This window comes from Sminthopsis crassicaudata, chromosome 1 (assembly GCF_048593235.1).
Source record: "Sminthopsis crassicaudata isolate SCR6 chromosome 1, ASM4859323v1, whole genome shotgun sequence".
Lineage (NCBI taxonomy): Eukaryota > Metazoa > Chordata > Mammalia > Dasyuromorphia > Dasyuridae > Sminthopsis > Sminthopsis crassicaudata.
Genome location: NC_133617.1, coordinates 315169796 through 315192327, shown reverse-complemented (window position 1 = coordinate 315192327; position 22532 = coordinate 315169796). Strand labels below are relative to the sequence as shown.

The following is a 22532-nucleotide window of genomic DNA, read 5'->3' as shown; positions in this document are numbered from 1 at the left end:
AACAACAACAACAACAAAACAAACCTGTTATTGATACTGAAAATCTCTATTCAATGCATCTTAAAGATGAGTGTGTGTGTGTGTATGTGTTTGTGTTTGTATGTCTAACTATCTTTAGATAACTGTAGATAAGATATAGCTATAATTAAGGGAAAATACAATCAATTAATTATTAAACACCTATGTCAGGCACTGTGCTAATAGCTTTGCCAACTTTCTCTCATTTAATCTTCACAACAACCTGGTAAGGGTAGCGCTATTATTACCCCATTAAACAGTTAAGGAAACTGTGGCAGAGAATGTTAAGTGATTTGCTCAGGGTCACACAGATAGTAAATGTCTGAGGCCTATTTCAAATCTATGTCTTCCTGGTTTTTCTCTGTCCACTGGGACATCTACCTGCTTATGTACACCAATATTTGACTGCTATTTTTTTTCAGGAAATACATGAGACTCCTCTAACCCATAAAAGCTTCTAATATTTTAAAGAATATTATGTAATCTATGTCTATGATTTTTATTTTTAAATAAAATTGTTAAATATTATTAGAAAAAGACATTTTGAAGCATTCATTGAAAATATTGTTTATGAACTTTTTGTAAAAATGGAAATATGTTGAGATGAGTAAACACTGCCAACAAATTCATGATCTAGTGGCCAATCTGATATTTCTGAGTAATGTGTAATATAATATGATATTTTTATCATAAAACTTATTCATTGGCTTTAGAAAATTCCCTTACCACCCCAAAAATGTAAGAATGTGGGGCTAAATTAAATATGCATCTACCTAATAAATAAAGGTAACTTTTTCTTCCATCTTGTTTCTAGTAAAATAAATATATATGTGCCTGCTTTACTGTGTTTCCACATCGTCAAAATAAGCAAAAAAAAAAAAAAAAAAATTAAGAATTTTTAAGTAAAGAAAAACTGAGATATTAGAAAAAATATTCTATTAATGCTCAATAGATTGTAAAAAGCCTTAGACTGAAATTAGAAATAAAACAAAAAGATTTAATCATAATGCAATGTGTATAATAACACATTTCACTTTGGAAGAGCTTTGATTTTGATTAAAATCTTTGCTTTTAACTTAATGAACTTTTGTCCTAATGATCAATGTCTCAAAAGTAGTTTCCCTCCAAAAGCTTGCCAGACTTTGCAAATTACAACTTCTATCAGCATTGCAAAGAATGAATTTGAGTAAATCACAGAATTGAGAGTTCAAAGGAATCTTAAAAGTTACTTCTTTCTATCTGTCTTTTCTTCTTAAGGGAGAGAATTTCTTTCTTTCTTTCTTTCTTTTTTTTTTTTGAATCAATGGAATCAATATATGTGATTATTCTGTTTTCCATTCTTCACATGTCAATATGGAGATTCAGTTTGTCAAACTTCCTAAACTGCTATCACCAGAATTCATCTCTATATTTCATGTATGGTCTGTTTAGGAGAGAATCAGATAATACTAAAATCATCTTTATTTCTGAAAAAAATATTGCCCTTAATTCAGTCCACTAGTTAATAGTGTTAGATTTTTGGCTATTATATCCTCTGCTATTTCATTTAGTACATTAAAATTCAAATCTTTTTTGAGCAAAATGCTCTCTCTCTCTTGCCTCCCCAAATTCTATATTTGAAGGGTTTTTTGTATTTAACTTATATATTTGTCCCTATTAAATAGAATTCATCTCATTATATTCAGCTTGATGTTCTAACTTCTCAAGGTAATTTTGGATTCTAAGTTAGTCATTTGTTATATTTGCTAATTCTTCCCAGATTTACGTTATTTGAAAATCTGAAAGGGATGATATCCCCTCCCTAAGTTATTGACTGAAAAAAAAAAAAAAAAAAACAAAAACAAAAACAAAGGGACAAATGGATCTCTGGGGCTGTCTAATGGAAAACAAATTATATTGATTAAAAAAATTAATCAATTGCCATTTCAGTTAAGTCAATTGACTATTTTTAATTTTTTTTTTGATTTATGTATTTTAATACACATTGGTTTATGAATCATGTTAGGAGAGAAAAATCAGAGCAAAAGGAAAAATAAATGGGAGAAAAAAAAAAAAAAAAAGAAGTGAACATAGCATGTGTTGATTTTTACATTCAGTCTCCATAGTTCTTTTTCTGGATGCAGATGGCATTTTCTGTCCAGTCTATTTCGATTGCTTTGGCTCACTGTACTCCTGAATCATGTCTTTCATAGTTGATCATCACATGTTCTTATTGTCATTGTGTACAAGTTATTCCTGGTTCTGCTTGTTTTATTCAGCATCAATCCATGTAAGTCTTTCCAGCCCTTGCTACAGCTTGTTAAGCCAAGTAACTATTGATTGGCCTCATATTACTTTTCCACAAGAATAACATGGTAAAATTTAATATAGCATCTTTCCTTTCCCTAATATGTTGAATAAAATGAAACTGGAAAACATATGAATTTTACCTATAACATGGTTCCTTTACTCATAGCACTTAGAACAAAACAGGAAAATAAGACATATAATACAAAACAAAGAAACTATTATGCAAAAGAATATATAAAATATTTACTACTTGAAAGGTAAAAATATGATACTATGTAAGGTCCAGCAGAGAAGTTTGTGACCATCACAGGCACTATTTAGGAAATATAGCATTTGAATTTGACTTTAAATCATAGTTAAAAAATGAAGAGAGAAAGTTTGGGGTAGAGGTAAGGAAAGAAATTCTAAGTACAAGAAACAAAATGAGGAAAAGGTACTATATCAATAAAACATTAGGTATGCAGACTTGACAATCAGTATTTCAATTTTCCTAAAGTACAGTAAGCAAAAATTTAAAAATAGTATAAAACATAATTCAAAATTCCTTACAATAGAGAAATAATCCCTTTCCCCAAACAAAACAAAATCTAGTTTGAAATGCGTGACTCAAGAGTGTCAGCAAAAAAAAAAAAAAAGAAATGGATCAAAGTCTGTTAATAAAGAAATCAATCAACAGGCATTACTTAGGTCCTATTAAGGGCCTAAGAATCTACTATGTGAATGGCACTATGTCAGGTGCTGGGATTACAAAGACACAAATGAGTACATAGTATAAAGTAGTGAGAGTTGTTGGATTTAGAATTAGGAGACTTAATTTCAACTCCTGACCTTGTCATTTACTACCTGTATGAACTTGGACAACTCACTTTTAAAGTCTCTGGAAGATAGTTTCCTTATCTAGAAATTGTTTGTTATATACAAGGTTATCACTCTGAAGTCTGTTACTCGAGTAAAATAAAATATATACATATGTCTCAGGAGTAAAAGATTTGTCTTCACTGGAGATATTCAAGCTAAGGGTAACATGATGATCTCTGGTATTTTGTCAGAGTATTTATGTTATAAAGGAATAGATGGTTTTGAGGCCCTTCACAATTAAAAAAAGTACCATTTAAAGATTTTAAACAGAAAAATTAAATGGACAACTTTATGCATAAAGAATTCTAACATTAATGTGATGGATATCATGGCAGAGAGATAAAGTTAATGAAAAGATGTCTGGTAAGATGCTATTACTATAGTAGATAACAAAGACCTAGTGACAAAGTAAAGATGAAGGAGGAGGTAAAAGAGATAATTTGAGGGTGGAAGCTGTAAAAGATGATAATGAATTGTCAATATTACTATAAAATGTGTTTCAAAAACATTTATTTGTGTCAGCACAATTGATATAGAACATTTTGAGTATAACAGAATTCCAAGTTGCCTTATACATTATTTCCTCCTAGAGAAAGCTAAATAACCTAAGGATGCTTACATTGCTAGTATTTATTGTTAACTATTTAGCATGTGCAAACTTGTGCTGCTTTTTGAATTATATCTGTTTATATATTTTATGTTATTAAGAATGTTTTTGAGGATTCCATATTTAACCCCATTCACCCACTCACCAAGGTCTGTGCTTTTTATTATACAGTTTTTCAGAGCCTGGTATTTTTTAAGAAATGTACAGGATGAATTCTAGCAGAATTGCCTGTATTAAATATAAGAAGTAATAATAACATGATAAGAATGAGAAGATTGGTATCTTGGTGAAATGAGAAAGTTACTAGATTTAGAGTTAAAAGGCCTAGATGCAAAAATCTGATATTAACAATAATTCTTTATTTGACCCAAGGCATATTACAACATTTTTGGACTTCAGATTACTACTTTGTAAAATTCAGAAGTTATGACATGAACAAAATATCTCAGTTTTAAATCTATGCTCTTTAAAAAAAATTATTTTATAATTATAATTTTTTGACAGTACATATGCATGGGTAATTTTTTACAACATTATCCCTTGTACTCCCTTCTGTTCTGATTTTTCCTTTCTTTCCCTCCACCCCTTCTCCTAGATGTCAGGCAGTCTTAAACAAGTTAAATATGTTATAGTATATCCTAGATACAATATATGTGTGCAGAGCCGAATTTCTTGTTGCACAGGAAGAATTAGATTCAGAAGGTAAAAATATCCTGGAAAGAAAAACAAAAATGCAAACAGTTTACACTCATTTCCCAGTGTTACTTCTCTGATTCTGTCCATCATTGATCAATTGTAACTGAACTAGATCTCTTTGTCCAAGATGTGCAAGATCTTTGTCCACTTCAATCAGAATACATCATCAAATAGTATTATTGTTGAAGTGTATAATGACCTCCTGGTTCTACTCATTTCACTCAGCATCAGTTATCTAAGTCTCTCCAAGCCTCTCTGTATTCATCCTGCTGGTCATTCGTTACAGAATAATAAAATTCCATAACATTCATATACCACAATTTACCCAACCTTTCTCCAATTGATGGGCATCCATTCATTTTCTAGTTTCTTGCCACTACAAAAAGGGCTGCCACAAACATTTTGGCACATATAGGTCCCTTTCCCATCTTTAGTATTTCTTTTGGATATAAGCCTAGTAGTAGCACTGCTGGATCAAAGTGTATGCACAGTTTTATAACTTTTGGGGCATAATTCCAGATTGTTCTCCAGAATGGTTGGATTCATTCACAATGCCACCAACAATGCATCAGTGTCCCAGTTTCCCCACATCCCCTCCAACATTCATCATTACTTGTTCCTGTCATCTTAGCCAATCTGACAGGTGTGTAGTAGTATCTCAGATTTGTCTTAATTTGCATTTCTCTGATAAATAGTGATTGGGAACATTCTTTCATATGAGTGGAAATAGTTTCAATTTTATCATCTGAAAATTGTCTGTTCATATCCTTTGATCATTTACATCTATGATCTTATGAGAGCAAATAATTAAAAAAATATATTATCAATCATTTTAGTAGAGGATTGAATAATACCCTAATCTCTAAATTCTCTAACATTTCAGTCATCTATTAATCTTGAAATTTCATTTATATTTTTCAATTTTATTACAATCTGTGTTTCCATTTAAGATTTAATTTAAGGCTACTCCCCCAGTTGGACAAAGTTTATAAATAAAACATTCAAAAAAGAGCTGAACTGCTAGATATTAACTACATGAAAGAATACTCTTAACCCCTAAAAATAAGGGAAACAAAAATTAAAATAATCCTCAAACCAAGAAAACTGACAAACACATGGGAGAAAAAGAGAGACAGAGAGAGAGAGAGAGAGAGAGAGAGAGAGAGAGAGAGAGAGAGAGAGTGAGAGAGCATATAAGACCATTTGTTATGTATTAACAAGATAAAAGACACAATCCCTCCCCTCAAGGAGCTTGGTGGGATTGAAGAGAATAGGGAAGTAGGTAAAATGTACATTGATAAAAAATTTTCAAAAGGTAGTGTACTGTACTTATTGCCTGGAGGTAAGTGGTGAGAGAGTGAGTATTAAGCATTATATAGGAAGAAGCACTAAAATTGATACATATTTGAAGGAATACAGAATCCAAATAAACTAAGAGGTTGAGATGCAGAAAGCATGTATTGCAAACATAGGAGATATCATATAAAATGCACAGAGTAGGAAATAGAATATTTTTAGAGGCATAGTTCCAATTTGGCTGGAATATAGAATTTGTTAAGAGGAGTATGAAATAAATTTGGAGTGACAGATGGGAGGCAAACCGTGCAGGACCTTATATACTAGGCTAAGAGGTTTGGTTTTAATTTTAGAAGCAAAGAACAAGTGCTTTTTGTGCAAGTAAGTGACAAAGTCAAGCTTAGGACCTAGTATGATTATTTTGGCACCTCTGTAAATGATTGATTGGAGAGAGGGAAAGAATGGAAGCAGGAAGACAATTGGGAGGATATTATAATAGTAGAGGCAAGTCATGATAGCATGGGTTTATGGTGGTTCTATTAGTGGAAAAGTTGTTCAAAAAGATGACATGGAGAGAGAACTGACAAATCTTGTTATAAGTGACTACATGTGGGAAGACAGAAGAGGCAATGATCATTCCAGGTTATGAATTTCTGTGAGTGTTTGCTTAAAAGAAGTAGGAAAGTGTGGAAGAGAATTGTGTTAAGGGAGAAAATAATGAGTTCCATCTGGAAATTTTGAGTTTGAAATTATGTCAGAAATGGCACTAATACCACCATTCTTTTATTTCAGGAATAATGTTGAGTGGAAATGAGGTTTTCATTTACATGCCAGCGAACAGTTAAAAAAAGGAGATTTACTTTGCTCTAATATATATCATCATAACTGAGGTAACAAGTATATAGTGGCACTTAGCTTCTCTGAATAGGATCACCCTGTTCATCTCCATATGAAAACAAATCTAGATATCAGGGCAGGATAAAGTAAAAGTAGTAATGACTTAAAAGGTATTTAGAAATTCCCCCAATCCAAAGCTCTTGATTGTCTTTGGGTGGGACTTTTTATGCCTTTAGGTGCCTAAGGAGGCCCCAGAGCTGAAGACATAATTTTGTCTATTTATAGCAAAAACTAAGGATTCCTTAAGGATTAGGGAAGTAAAATAATCTAGGAACTGCCCAAGTTGTTGGGTGTGGGGCAAAGAAGACCAGACAGGGAAACTGGTAAATATTAGGGCTATTGATGATACCTATTGGACTTGGAGAAATAAGCCATCTGATCTTAGGTTTAATAGACACTTTTCTATATAAAACAACTTCTCAATCTATCATGTTTTCTTATTTCTAAGCCCTTTTTCATAATGTTACCCAATCTGAAATGCCCTTGCCATTTCTGACTACCTATCTAAATTATGTTATTCCTTCAAAGGCTATTCTAAAGAAAGTTGCTTCCCCTCTACTCTTACCATTTCTAACAATTCCATAATTCTTCTGTTGGTTTTTAATATTATTGATTGAATTGCAATTTGCTTTTTTGTGTATCTATTACTTCAGTAAGATTGCAAACTCCTTGTACTCTCTTTTAAAGTCCTTCCCCATAATCCAATGCTCTGAAAAAAAAAATGACTATTAAAAAGAAATGCAAGTTTTGTAACTAGAAACTTTCAATATTATTTAATAAACACCTCAAAAAGCAATTTCACTAACATTTTTATGTAAAAGAATACAATCCCAAACACTAAATTATCATTTCCTAGTTTTCTTTACCAATTGTCATTATAAGTTTGAAATTGCAGATTAAGAAACAAGAAAATCATTAGAGATTTAGGAATATTATACTATTTTAAAAGATAGTTTATTGTCTTCCTTTTTATAAGTCCAAATTATGGATTTGTAAAATGAATGGTCATAGCAACTATAGTAATATTCCTAGATCCAGCTTCCATTCAAAAATCTTTCAAAAAAGTATACATAATACAAAAGCTTAATGCATTGTGAGCATTTACATCACACACAATTCACTGGGATTTAATTGATTAATTATTTTTTATAAAAGCAAACAGACTAATGAATCTGAATTTCCACTGAATCCATAGAAAAATAAATAGGATCACCTGAGTTGCTGGTAATACCTTTTTTTTTTTTTTTTTTTTTAAATTGTGACTGCATATTTACATTGAAAGCTTTACAAAATGCAAAAATAATGATAGCACAAGCCTTGTTTTCTTTGTGCTGCACACTAGAGAATACTGAAATGAATTTTGCCTTGAGCTAGCTAAACATTTGAGGATTCTGTAGAAATCTCTTGCAGCTGCACAGCAAAAAATACATTTCAGTTTTGTAATTATGTCCTGCTCAAAAGTTTTTATTTTTGTTGAGATTTTTGTAAAACAATATTTTATATAATTCATATTGAGATGTAAAAAGAAAATGACATTAATCTAAACATGATACATTTTTAATGCCATTTCATAGCCCTTCTGTAAATTCACATCTGTTTCAATAGTGATGAACTAAAATAGTTTAGATGGGAAAGGATTTGGAACCAAAAATAATAGACTTATATATACTGTGGTACTACCACAAGATGGCTCCAGAGACCAAAAAGTTATATCCACCTTTTTTTAGAAGCTGAGCTGACAAAGATGGGAATTTCACCTAAAAAAATCAGTAGCAATTCTTCTTCTAATGGGTCAATAATTTATTAACATAACCCCATCTTGACATTGCGATCAAGTGATGAAAATTAATTTATCTTCATTTAAAATTCAAGCAGTTATAGCCTATAAGCTCCATTTGCCAATAAGTTTGGAGGAAGTAAAAGTGAAATTTGGGAGGAAGATGAAAAATAAAGTCAGTCTGGGGAATTAATTATCCAATCAGTTTTCTTGTTCTACTATTTTTTATTCTCCTTCCTAATTCAAGTTTAAATTATATAAACATTGACCTATAGATTCACAGGCTCCTTCCTCCCACATTCTTAAAAAGCATATTTAGGAGAAAAATATTTTTTCTTAACAGGATAAGAATATTAAGGGGGAGGAAGATTAATTTTTGACCCTTTGGAAGGGAAAGTTATTTCTGTGGGCCACATGTTGGTGTAGTTTTAAAATGTAATATTATCTATGCTTTATTTTATTTTTTATTTATCCTGTTAAATATTTCCCAATTATATTTGTATATTATTCCAAGCACTTGAAAATATTGTAGGTCTTGAATTTGCACTTAGAAATGATGGTAACTTGTCCAAGGTTATACCGTCAGTTTGTATCACATGTAGAACCTGAATGGAGTGCATCTTGATAGTGTGAACAATGTCCCAATACACTATGAGAACTGCTTTTTCTCAGCAAGAGGAAAACTTGACCATCATCAATATCAAAATTCAAAGTAGCATTTGATAGTTTTTTCATAGGAAAACAACATGTAGACTCATGATTAAAAGAATTATAATTATGTTCAGAATAATCTATGGACTAGTGACAACAGAGTATGACAAATTACTATTGAAAACTTTACTACACATGGGCAACTAAATATAGCATAGGAATGTTTGATCTCAATGAAGGAAAGACACTGGGAGTAATAGGATCCAATGGCTAATTTTTGGCCTTTTCAGCTAAATTTGCTTAATGCCTATATGATTTGTATTATAGCTAAAATAACTTTTGTATGCAAGTTTACATCACCAACATACAAATGTATGGCTTTAAAAGTTAAAATTATAAAAGTAAATGTCTTTTTAGTACAAAGATTTTTAAAAGAGTTTCCTAAATTAATTAAACTGAAAGATGAGACACTCCACATCATGTTGTTATATTGGTGATGTTTCACTTTAAAAGGATAATGAATTGAAGTGTAATACACACTTCTCCATGGAACAAAAATATTTTTAATAATTTTGTTTACAAAGATACATAAGTAACTTTAAATGACAATAATTATCTTCACATATATGATTGTAAAAATGTCTTCTTCCCTAATAGAATGTAAGCTTCTTAAGGGCAAAGATTGTCTTTTTTATCATTTGCACCTAGCAGAATATCTTACAAAGAGGAAGTATTTAATAAGTGCTTTATAGGTTGGACTGCATTTCATTATTTAGGATTGAATTGGATATCATTAATTGCCTTAAAAAATAAAACAAATAAAAATGGTTCAAGTTCTAGTTTCCAAAGTTATTCATATAATAATAATAATAAAAGAACTTAGTTACATTAAGTGAAAATTGTTGAAACTAAGTTTTCATTTGGAAAACTTTGCCTACAGATTCTAAGTGTCTAGAACATATTTTTTGGTCAGTCTCTAGTACCTAATCAAAAGAGTAATAATCTCTTGGCTCTTATCTGTAACATAGACTCTTAAATTGCTCTTAAGATTTGTAATTATCAAAACATTGTAAGCCTACTTTAATGATGCAGTATCTTTATCATTTTTTTTAAATTACCATTTTCATTCCTCTGACTTCAGGAAGGAGACTGTTATTGGGATTATATCCCAAAGAAATACTAAAGAGTGGAAAGGGACCTGTATGTGCCAAAATGTTTGTGGCAGCTCTTTTTGTTGTGGCTAGAAACTGGAAGTTGAATGGATGTCCATCAATTGGAGAATGGTTGGGTAGGTTGTGGTATATGAAGGTTATGGAATATTATTGCTCTGTAAGAAATGACCAGCAGGAGGAATACAGAAAGGCTTGGAGAGACTTAAATCAACTGTTGCTGAGTGAAATGAGCAGAACCAGAAGATCACTATACACTTCAACAACAATACTGTATGAGGATGTATTCTGATGGAAGTGGAAATCTTCAACATAAAGAAGATCCAACTCACTTCCAGTTGATCAATGATGGACAGAAGTAACTATACCCAGAGAAGGAACACTGGGAGGCGAATGTAAATTGTTAGCACTACTGTCTATCTACCCAGGTTACTTATACCTTAGGAAGCTAATAATTAATGTGCAACAAGAAAATGGTATTTACACACATATATTGTATCTAGGTTATATTGTAACACATGTAAAATGTATGGGATTACCTGCCATCGGGGGGAGGGAGTGGAGGGAGGGAGGGGATAATTTGGAAAAATGAATAAAAAAAAAAAATAATAAAAAAAATAGGGATCCTTTAATTATTTGCATGATACTTCTTCAGGATTTGGAAAAAATAATTTCATAACAATAATGATTTCTGCAATTATGTGCTACTCTCATGTAAACTAGTTTTCTTTTAGAATTTAATGAAAAAGATAAAAAGGGAATTAATTTATAGGAATATGAAAACATTAATGTCTAATATATAGTCATTTATATGAACTTTAGATAACTCTAGAACTAGAAAGGACATTAAGACTCTGTTTATCCATTCAAAATCACAGAAATGGGAAATGGCATTTTAATCTGAGGATAATAATAATAATAATAATATTTCAGAAAATCATAATTATATTGAACTTCAAAATTTATAAAGCATTTCTGTTATGTTACTGTACTTGATCCTCACAAAAACTTTTTGTAGTAGGTATTGTTTACATGGGAGAAAACTGAGGCTGAAGTAAAACAACTAATGATCACGAGCTAAATAAAAGTCTGAGGCAAGTATCAAGCATATGCTTACTCCATTCCAAGTTTAAGTATTCTGTTGTACCACCTATATAACCAACTGTCTCATTCTTACCCTGAGAAAACTTAGGAATGATTACCTAAAAATATTAATGGTAGAACCAGAACTAGAAGATAGGTATCACATTTCTAAGACTGCAATTCATTTCATTATATCATATCCTATTTTATAATGACATTATAGTTTTTTTAAAGAAATGTCTAGTTTTCCATTAGAAAAGACAGTGATAGGGACCAGGCCCTTGGTTGTATTAGCACAGAGAATTCCTGGATATATCTAACAATATATTAACATCTTTGTCATTTGTGGTCTTAGAGAGTTATCTGGATTTTAGTGTACTGAGAGGTTAAATAAGCTGTTGAGGGTCATATAGCTAGTATGTATCAGAGGCAGGACTGAATATGGCTATTTCTAACTTTCTACTATATAACAATTTCTCAGAGCTAGAATACAAGTGAGAAAAACCAAGATAGTAAATCTTATTATACAGTTGTAACAGTTTTATATTACTATTGAGTCATTTTGCTCATGTCCATCTCTTCATAACCCCACTTGGGGTTTTCTTGAAGAAGCTACTGGAGTGGTTTTTCATCTCATTTTCCACATGAAGAAGCAAAGGCAAACAGGATTAAGTGATGTGGCCAGGTCCACACATCTACTCAGTGTCTGACACTAGATTTCAAGTCAGGAATATAAGTTTTCCTGACTTCAGGTCTGGTGATCTAACTAACGTGTCATCTAGCTACCCTAGTCTTATGTGCATAAAATTAATATCAATGTTACATATTTCACTCAATTTTAAACAAACAAATAAAAAGACAATGAAAGAAAATGTATTACTTACAAGTAGTTCTTGTACTTCTACCTTTGAAACTAAGAAAATAAGAAGATAAGAGTAGATGGCCTCTCAAGATTCTACTAAATGAAAAATTCTATGACTATAAAGCCTACTCCAGTGTTGCTTTAGTATGTGATTTGAGAAATTTTTCTCATACTTCTTCAGTCCATTATAAACCCAGTATTTTATACTGAATTCCAGGATGATCAATATAGCTCATGACATTGATTCTTGCCTCTGGTAAAGAGGCAGTATGTTTCTATCTTCAATAATTGCTGTAGAACAATACAATGTCACTGTAGAAATTTTGAATACCAAAATATTTAGGAGAGAATGTCAGCATCTTTCTGATGCTGAACCTAATTTTTTCCTTATCTTTCTTATTGAGACCTCCTTATCATATATTACTCCTTAATCTAGTTATAGGTATACCTGGAATGTTTCATAACCATTTCAGTTCCTTAACCATTTCTCCAGATATAAGCATTTGGATTGCATGTATGTGGGAAATGGTGAATCATCAAAAGTCTGTGGATATTCTCTAACCTTAATTACTGAAACTTATCTGTCCTCTTCACTTCCATTTAATAGACATATAATTTCTGTACCTGATAACTAACTTGAACTGTGATTTAGCCTAGTTCCTTTATTTTCCCTATAAGGGTTCATGCTAGGGAATTGGTAGGGGACATTTACAATATAATCAGAATAGTGAGAAGTATTTTAGACAGTCTGTCAAGGACAGCTAGATGACACAGTGGATAGAGTGCCAAGCCTGACGTCAGGAAGATTCATCTTCGTGAGTTCAAATCTGTCCACAGACATTTACTAGGTGTGTAATTCTGGACACATAGATCCTTTAGTCCTCTTTGCCTTAGTTTTCTTGTCTTTAAAATGACCCAGAGAAGAAACTAGCAAAGCATTCCAATGTCTTTGCCAACCAAATGGGATCTCAAAAACTTAGGCACAGCTGAAAAAAAAATCGAAATAACAACAACTAATAGTATACTGTTAGATATTGTACAATCAAAGAATCCATTCAATGACGGTAAAATTTATTTTATGTATTGTGTTTCTTCAAAATTTACTGTTGTATAAATATACTATACTTTAATATATTACTAAATACTACTATACTTAATCACTTTTATCATTCTACCATTGTATTTATACATTAAGCTAAATCAAACAAAAATTAAAGTGGGAAATTTTATTTTTTTAATTTTCAGGAACAAAAATATCATTTTACTTATGAAAAAGAGAGAGGGAGAGAGAAAATTTTCTAAAAGAAAGGCCAGCATTAACCAATGTAAAATGAAAAGACAGTTAAATTAGTTTGAAGTTGTTTGGTTCACAAGAAAATTCTCTTTTTTTTATGACCTGATATGTCAAAATCACAACATATCTTTGTATTTAATAAGGTATAGCATGATTTATAAAACAAACAAACAAACAAACAAACAAAAACCAACCCACTCAGACTTTCAGAATGAAATCTTTGGATTAAAGGAATACAGATTAAAAGTAAATGTTAGATAACTATCTATCTATATAAAAACTCATTTTGGGGGAAGGTGGGGTGGGAATGGAGGAGGTCTGAACAGTCTTTGGACAGTTCTGGAAAATCAGTTGGTCACTGCAATACTAAGTTCCTGGCTGTGCAATGAATGACTAACAAAAGCCCTTTCTATAAAGTGCATAAAAAGGCTAGCTTTGAGAATTTGAAGTAGAGCCAGTGATCACCATGGTAGAACCAAATAATTGTTTTGTCTCCAATACTGCTTCTTCCAGCCCCATGTCTATGGCAGCTATTCAGGACAACCCAGAATTTTTTTTTTGAAGAGGAAAAAAGTGTACTTTTAATGAGATTTTGCAAAAAGATCACCCTTTTTTGGACCATGAATTTACTCCTCAAATGGCGAGTGCAAAAGAGTATGAAATCACTCTGTTTAGTAAGAGACCAAGGGACATTAAAATTAGATTTTCTTTTGTACAAAGTACACTCTCAGTCATCAAAACATGGTAAGTAAGGAAGGGAAAGTATATATTAAAATTTAGACTATTTAATATAGTATGTAATTAGAAATTTTGAGGTGAAAATGATCTTAGAAATAGTATTGTCTAACTCTGTATTATAGATGAGGAAGCTGAATCCTGACTAAAGTCAGATAGATAATAAGAATCAGAATTAGGATCTGAACCCAGGCCCCATGACTCCAAAATTTAGCTTTCTTTTCACTGTGCTGTGTTATCTAACTGCTATTTTAAATAAATAACACCTAAGATTATTCACAGTTTATTTTAGGCATGTTTGTAACTTGACAAATACAAACATTAACTCTTTTGTCTGCTTAAAACAAAAGCATAGCTTTATAAAAGATGACTTAATTAGAAGAGGTATGGGCCTTATTTTCTTTAAACAAATTATAAGGTGCTTTATCTCTTCTTTGGCTATCCACACAAAGCAATTTGACATTCTTGATTGGTCACACCCAACCAAAAAATGATTAGCAGCAGAAACTTCAATCTGTTTTAAATATTTACAAACAGTCTTAATGTAGAAATCTTATAAATCTATGTATGGCAATATCTAATGTCAATTCCTTTAGGCAAATACAAACAACCAAACAGAAGAATAATTTCTGATAATATACATAAAATTTATTTTTTATCTACTCTTTAAAATATTATGCACAGTACGGGACATGAGATGAGATAGGATAGGAGTCTGTAGCTTCTCATTCATACAGAACAAGCTTTTTCCCCAAATGCAGAGACAGATGCACTGATTATAATTCTACAGTTTGGTGGTTTTCACTCTCCAAAAGACTACATTTTGAAAAACTAGTCTGAAGCCATAATCTAGTTCAAGACTACAAAATAGAAAGCACCTTCCCTCATATTTTGGGGAAAAGTTAAAATGAAAACTATGTAACTGTTTAAGCTAATGGCTACTCATTTTCCTCTCAGTTTTCAATTATATAATGAAATAGAATGTTGTTTTTTTTTAGTCTTAATGCAATAAATGAATTGTTTTAAATTACAAAATAAAAATATATAATTCCCATTTTAGTAGATATCAAAGTTTCCTTTAGTATACTTTCAAAAGAATTTTCTGTAAAACTCTCAAGAGAATGCAAAAACCTTTGAAAAATGTTTGGTGCTTCCCATGACATAAAAAATAAAATAAAATCAGTAATATGTACCTCACTGTTCTTCACATGATGCCAATCTTCCCTGGCTCTAAGTTTCCTGAACTTAGTTTTAAAACATGAGCCAAAAAATAAGACCTCTATTAGTCTTACATTTCAATTTCTTAAAGTTTCAAACAACAAAGAAGAAATCATTTCTCTCTTTTCAGTCTGATTCAAGGAATTTATTCTAGTTTTATATCTATTATCAATCAATTTTATCTATCTGTCTATCTATCTACCAACCTATTTATTGATCTGTCCATAAATATTCTTTTTATTAATCTCTGGACATCAGAAAATAAAAATAAGAATAAATGCCTCACTTTCCAAATCATTAGTCAATGATTATTATCTCAAATAACACAAATAGTTAAGAAAGTAATATGATCCAAGTTTAAAAAATTAATTATTCTTGTTATATCTCTGATCAGACCTATTGAAATGATCTAACTCCAATGGTCCTTTCAAATGTCTTCAAAGTGTGATGTTTAAACAGCAGGATTAGTAAAAGGCTCCGAAGGTATTTTAAGTACATCCTTACATAATCAAAACCTTGTTACATTTTGAGATTTGAATGATATGTCCACTTGTTTGCTAATGTGAAACTAATTCCCAGTTTTCAGCATCTTCTGCTATATTTACACAAGTAGCTCTACATATCTACACCAGTGAATCACTAAGACAGCCAACGTAAATACTGGCTTTTGAAAATAATCCACTCTCCAAAATAAATCAAAAAGCTTATATTTTACTACATTGTTGCCTCACTTTCTACTTCATTTTCTACAAATACAGCTTTGCCTTCATTTGAACTGAGAAAAGGAGTTAAGGCCATTATCTGAATAATTCAAGATAGTAAAAAATTGGTTTGAATTCTATAGATTAGTTGTTATATCAAATTTGCTAGATTTCCACCCCAATTTCTGCTTCATGTCTCCAGTGTAAATACAGATAAAACTTAAGGTTAATAAAAGCTTCTGGAAAACAAGAGGGGAAATAGTCCTACCTCTAACTTATCTGTAACACACTCTCACTAATGAGGTATCAGTTTACATTTACAGAATCTCAATAGTGGCGATGTGTTTCTTATAGCAACCAAGCAACCAAAAATATGCACATCTTAGGCAAAGCTATTTCCAGGAAACAGGAGAATAATTTGTCTTATTTATTTTTAAAATTAGGACTGTGTCACAACTACTCCAATGTTCATTTTGTTAGAGTAAATAAACATTCATTTTATGTTATTCCTTAGTGTTAACTCTGACACCTGAAGACAAAAATCTCATTTATATGCATTCTTCATTATGTTGATTTTTAAAAAGTCATGTTGTTAATAAATATTATATTGCCAGCACTTTATAAGGACAGGAATTGAATTGATGCCTACTCTTTATTCCTTAAATGTCTAGGGGGTTATAATATATGCAAGGACTGCCTTGACTTTTAAATAACTTGATTCTATCAAACTAAAGTAAGGAATGTATTATGTTTTTTGTGTGATAATGCAAAGCACTGACATAGGATAATGTGATAAATCCAATCTATAATGTGGCAGATGATGGAACATAGGCAATAAAATCACAAGATTTACAAAAAGCATAATTACATATTGGGTAGTACAATAAAGCTTCTCCTGGGAAAATATTTCAGTCTGGGAGTTCTGCTGTCATGAAAACCAGGAAGAGAGCAGAATTAGCTTTATGAGCATCAGCACAGTACTGTGACTGTTTGGACCTTTCTTTTAGTGCTGAATTTTCCGGTTTCAACTGGTTGCTTTCTAATATATTGTTTATTATTTTCCAATAGCATTTTAATTTTAAACAGGATTTATATACTATGTAAAATGAAATATCAGAAATGAATTTTATTTTGTGAAAAAATAAGAAAATTAAAGCATGGATTGAATTATAATGGAAAAAGTATATTACAATGCTGTCAATGAAATTTCTAAAGAATTTGTCCTTCCCACATATACTCCTATAGTACCACGATGCTCTTCTATGACATCATATCAATAAGCAGTCATTAATTTAAAAAGCATTATTTTACATTTTACATACATTATTTTAAAAGATGAGTTTATGCAAGGACTATGCAAGCTTAGGAACTAGATAACCAATGTCTATGTACATTGTATTGTGCTTTTCTGATAGTATAATTATTTTTATTTAATTATTTAAAAGTTTCTAGATTGAAAAAAGATGGCAATCACATCAAAGTCAAAATAAAGAAGAAAAATGTAAATATTGAGAAAGTATTTTTAAAAATCTCTCTTCTTGAAAAATATATTTAAGCAACAACTTTTAGGAAGGAGCATGCATTGCTAATGTCCTCTAGCCTATCTGTGAGGAAGCAGGCAAACAATTCTGGCTAAAACATTTAAGATGAAATATATAAGGCTAATTATACAACTTGGTTAAAAATCATATGCTGAAGTGAAGACATATTTATTCTCTTAGTATCAAGCAGATACTATAACTTTACATTTTAAAATATAATAATAATAGTTATTGTTGTTGCTGTTGTTGACATTATTTTACTTAGAAATAAGCCAGAAGAAATGTCAAAACCTATAATAGCCATATGTTCTTTCTAAGAGAAAAACATAATTGAAATGGCTACTACTACTTATGTCTCTTGGAAGAATAAGGTTAGTGACTAAGAAATGGAGAAGACACAAACCCAGGTTGTTGGTGTCATCTGACAAGACAAAACTTTTAGGTTTACTTTCTGCCCTTAAATCTATGGTGATCATAGAGGTTCTCCCCAACCCCCACATCATTTTTAATGAATAATCAAAGTTTTATGCAAATTTTGGATTTAACAGGCCTTCTGCTCAAACTTGTTGACAGAATGTGTGCATTGGGGGAAGAACAGTGTAAATGGTGAAAGGAATCTTATGACATAATCCAATCCAGATAAAACCAATGTGTTTCACTGAAAAGGAAGAAAGATACACATTTACTTAATAATTTTATCTTAACTGTCCATATTTTATATCTGCATAACTCATATTCCTAACAAGTATTCGAAAGTGTGATAATGAAATTATTTTGTTAATAAAATCAGTGACGACTAGAATGAGGAAATGTTTTTTCTTGTGATTATTTCCATTTTTGTGGACAAAGAATTTATATAATTCTTTGTATGGTGCTTCAACATCTTTTTATGGTGTATGTCCTTCAACAAGTATGCTGAATAGGATTACATATCATGAGTGCTTATTAAAATACTTAATCAATCTCACCACTGCTCAGATACTTTGGTTAAAATGAATGAGGTAATCTTTCATGCTATTGGTTTTTGAAAGTCCATTTAAAACATGAATGCTATACATAACGAATTTAGTAAACTGCTATATTATTTTTCAAACTTGTTAGAATTTAAACAAATATTTTTTCTCACATATAAAAGTTAAAGATGAATCTTTGAGAAAACTAGTTTATAGCTTTTAATAACTGTTTTTACAACTATATTTTTCTTTACCTCACAACCTTGATGCCAAATGACCAGAATTAGAATATCATTTGATCCATAGAAATATGTTATGACTGCTAATTAGAGGACTGAGAACTATTCTCAGTGCTTGAGATTATGGTTTCTGAATATAATTAATTGCTTATTATGCATCACTATTACCAGTAATAACACTTAATAGAAACCTGCTTCTCCATGCTGCTGAATCAGCAGTATTAGACCAAAGCTCACCCTGTGCTGCCACCTACTGGAACACACAGGTGTAAAAATTAGATATTCTAAGGGGCCAGCGTATTATCACCTGCTTTTCCATCCGGCTGCAAATTTGGTTTAGCAGCATAGGAAATAAGTCACCTGCACAAAAATCACCCAGATGAGACTCACTCTGCCTCAGTCATTTGTTTTCCTAAGAAATCATATTAAGATCAGGAAATGACTCCTGAGAATTTGGAAAAGGCTGGCATTCATTTAGAATTAACCTTTTCAGTCTTCTCTGTGGTGTTATTAAAAAACAAAACAAAACAAAACAAAAAAAAACAGCTGAAACAACATCAAACCAGAAGAAAACAGGTTTCTAAAAAAAAATCAATGCTCAATCAATTTTTTTAGTTCCTCAGATGAATAGCTCTGGATATCTAACCAATTATAATTCACCCCCCCTCTTTTTTTTTTTTTTTCCTGGTTTAAAGAATCTCATCAGCTAATGAGAATCTAAAAAGTATCTTTCTGAGAATATATAGAATCCTTCTTGTCAATTAACTGTTAGGCTTTGTAAAATCTATAAATATAAAACCAATAGGAGAGTCACATATTATTAGCCAGAATGAATAACTATAAAAAGGTATGTACATAATATATTCATGACCCTTAGGTATTTCACCTTATTATGAATCAAATATATGAGACTCAATGACTGCAAATATAAACTGAGGGCACATGTATCAATGAATCCATTTAAATATCATCATGCATTTCATGCAAAAAAAAGATGTTCACATTAATGAAAGCAGGAATTCATCTTTATGCTTAAAAATAACAAAAACTGGTTCCCTCAAGTGAAATCTAACAATACACCTTACTACATAAAACAGACTTTTCTGTCACATATATTTTTTTAAAAATCAGGGTGGTTTATATCTGAAGAGTTTTCAAGGCACAAACAGGATTAGCAGCTTATATGTTTGTTCCAAAAACTATTTATCTGCCATGCTAGGCACACTGAATATATATGAACTGCTTTTAGTTCTTGGGGGAGGGGGGAAGGGCACAGTGGGGAGAGGGAAGAAGGAAGTAAGACTTATCTTTGTAACTCCCCAGGCTTTAAGGTTTTTTTTTTTTCTTCCCCCCCCTCCAATACACATTTTCTTTCCTTGTCTTCTTTATTATTTTAACCAAAAATGAAAATACTGATTCTTTCAAGGAGTGTGAGATGATTGTGAAAGTTCTTGTTTATTAAAAATCATGACCATACCAAGGAGGTGGGGGTGGGGGTGAGAGAACATAGTCTTCTCTCTAGTGTTATTCACTAAAAAAATGATCTTAAAGCTAGATTTTTTTCCCCCAGACAAGGTAAAGTCTAATAACATATACAATTGAAGTATAAAGCCTGTTAGCAGTATAAGACAGGGAGATCATTCTTAATATAGATCCTTCAGGAGGAAGAAAAAAAGAATGCATCTCAAAACATCTCAGAAGTAATGGATGTGCAGTTTGGGATAATGGTGAGGCTTTTACTGGAATGAAAGATGAAGATTATAGGAAACAGCTCCATTTATGTGGAAGCAAAAGATGATAGGTCAGTTTTAAGATGCTGGTTGGTGTTTGTCACTGATTGCACATGTGGACTTCATTTTAATGATAAGGAGATAGTAGGTTTGTCTAAGGATAATTAGCATCAAAATCAGTATTAGCCTATTACTATTTCCCCAGCTTACAATGCCATCAATAGTTACTTGTTGGGCACATGTATTCAGACTTTCAATGTGCTGCATTAATTTAACACCACATAAAATATGGATTTTATTGCAGCAATGACAATAAATGCTGCAACTGCTGACTACATGTATTTAATCTCTTCTTTTCCCTTTTATTGACAGTCTTAGATGAGAACTGTTTATACAGGAAATGTGTCTACTGTATTCCAATGAGCATCTAACTACTTCATGTATGAAGATGCTCACTGACCACCTCACTGCTATATCTGTGTATCTGTCATCTATCTGTCATTTCTATCCTGAACCTTTTGCATGTTCCAAGAACTATGGGTGTGCGTGAGTGTTAAGTAGGAAGGCATAAGAATGCAAAGTAATGTAAGGGAGAGGGAGAGCAAGAAGGTATCATTTATAAACCCTACTGAACATCAAGGTGAGCATAGATTAGCACATATCAAAATAAAATCGATCACAGTTTTTTTTTAACAGCTGCTCAGCTAGCAGGAAACCTAAAAGTATAAAAATGAGCCCACTGTAGGGTAAATCAACATCACCCCTCGTTTTTAAATATACATATACATACATATATAGTCATTCAAGGGACAAGACGCACAAGCAGTTGGTCTTGCTACTGCATGCGGACTCTTCCCTCTCTTCCTTCTTTTAATTGTACCAAAGTTGAAGATCATTTTTGAATATCACTGGGAACAGTGATTCGTGGCTTAAGCATATAAAGCGTCCTAAGTTTAAAAAAAGAGAAAGAAAGAAAGCGAGAGAGAGGTGAAAAGCTCCTACCTTTGACTCCCCTTCAGGAGAAGGAAGTAGCATCCAACCCACAAAACGCCGAAGACTGTGTCACTATCTCCGCTTTTTGTTTGTTTTCTGTTGTAATTTTTCTAAGCCCGGTTCTACTTGAATCTAACTCAAGCTTTTCCTCAGCATCACTTTTAACTCTGGACTGCAGGGAAGCGAAGCGAACGGGGGAGCTCTCTCTCTGATTGGCTTTCATTCAGAGCTTCTGATTAATACAGGGAGAAAAAAAAAAAAAAAGCCACCAGCCCTTCCTCACTTACACCACACACACGCACACGCGCACACGCACGCATACACACACAGACACACACAGAGCAAGCAGAGAAAGGTTCTGCTGATAGAGCCACAGCACTTGCCTTGGGAAGGTTAGAGCCTGGGGAAGTGCAGCCTTTTCCAAGCACACTGATTTGCAAGTGAATGCAGTGGGAGGGAACAAGAAGAGAGGAGGGCTTTGGGTGACAAACTTCCCCTCCCCCTCAGGAGAGAATGGTTCTCTGTGTGGAAGTCGAAGGTAATCAACCTAATCTAATCTGTTCTCCATAGGGGAATAGAATAAGGGGAGAATGACTTCTTGTATTTTTTTTTAATTTATTTTAAATTTAAAAATAAATTTCTTTTCATTTTTCATAAGTGATGGTGCCAGACTCTTATGCCAAAGCATTGAAAGAAAATGTTTTAACAGTGTGCCAAGTTAAATTACAACCAGTCCTGATTTGTAACCAGAGTGACGCTTTTGTGAATTTATTTTTTTGCTTTCAGTGACTTATCTCTTCTTAATTCTCCAAACCTGTGCCTGGCTTATTCACATTCTTCTCCACCTCCTTGCTCATCCTTTTACTATGTGAGTCAGTTCTGTTTACCTCTACCAAAGGGCATTTGAGGCTTACTTAGTCTTGAT

General features: G+C 31.9%; 1 protein-coding gene across 1 annotated transcript in view; it reads right to left on the bottom strand.

Annotated features, from left to right (window-relative positions):
* Positions 1-22021, bottom strand: part of CDH10 (cadherin 10) — a 286590-nt gene extending 264569 nt beyond the window's left edge. The window contains exon 1 of the mRNA XM_074279076.1: positions 21617-22021. The gene's annotated coding sequence lies outside the window, so the exon portion shown is untranslated. The remainder of the gene's footprint in view (positions 1-21616) is intronic.
* Between the last annotated feature and the right edge of the window lie 511 nt (positions 22022-22532).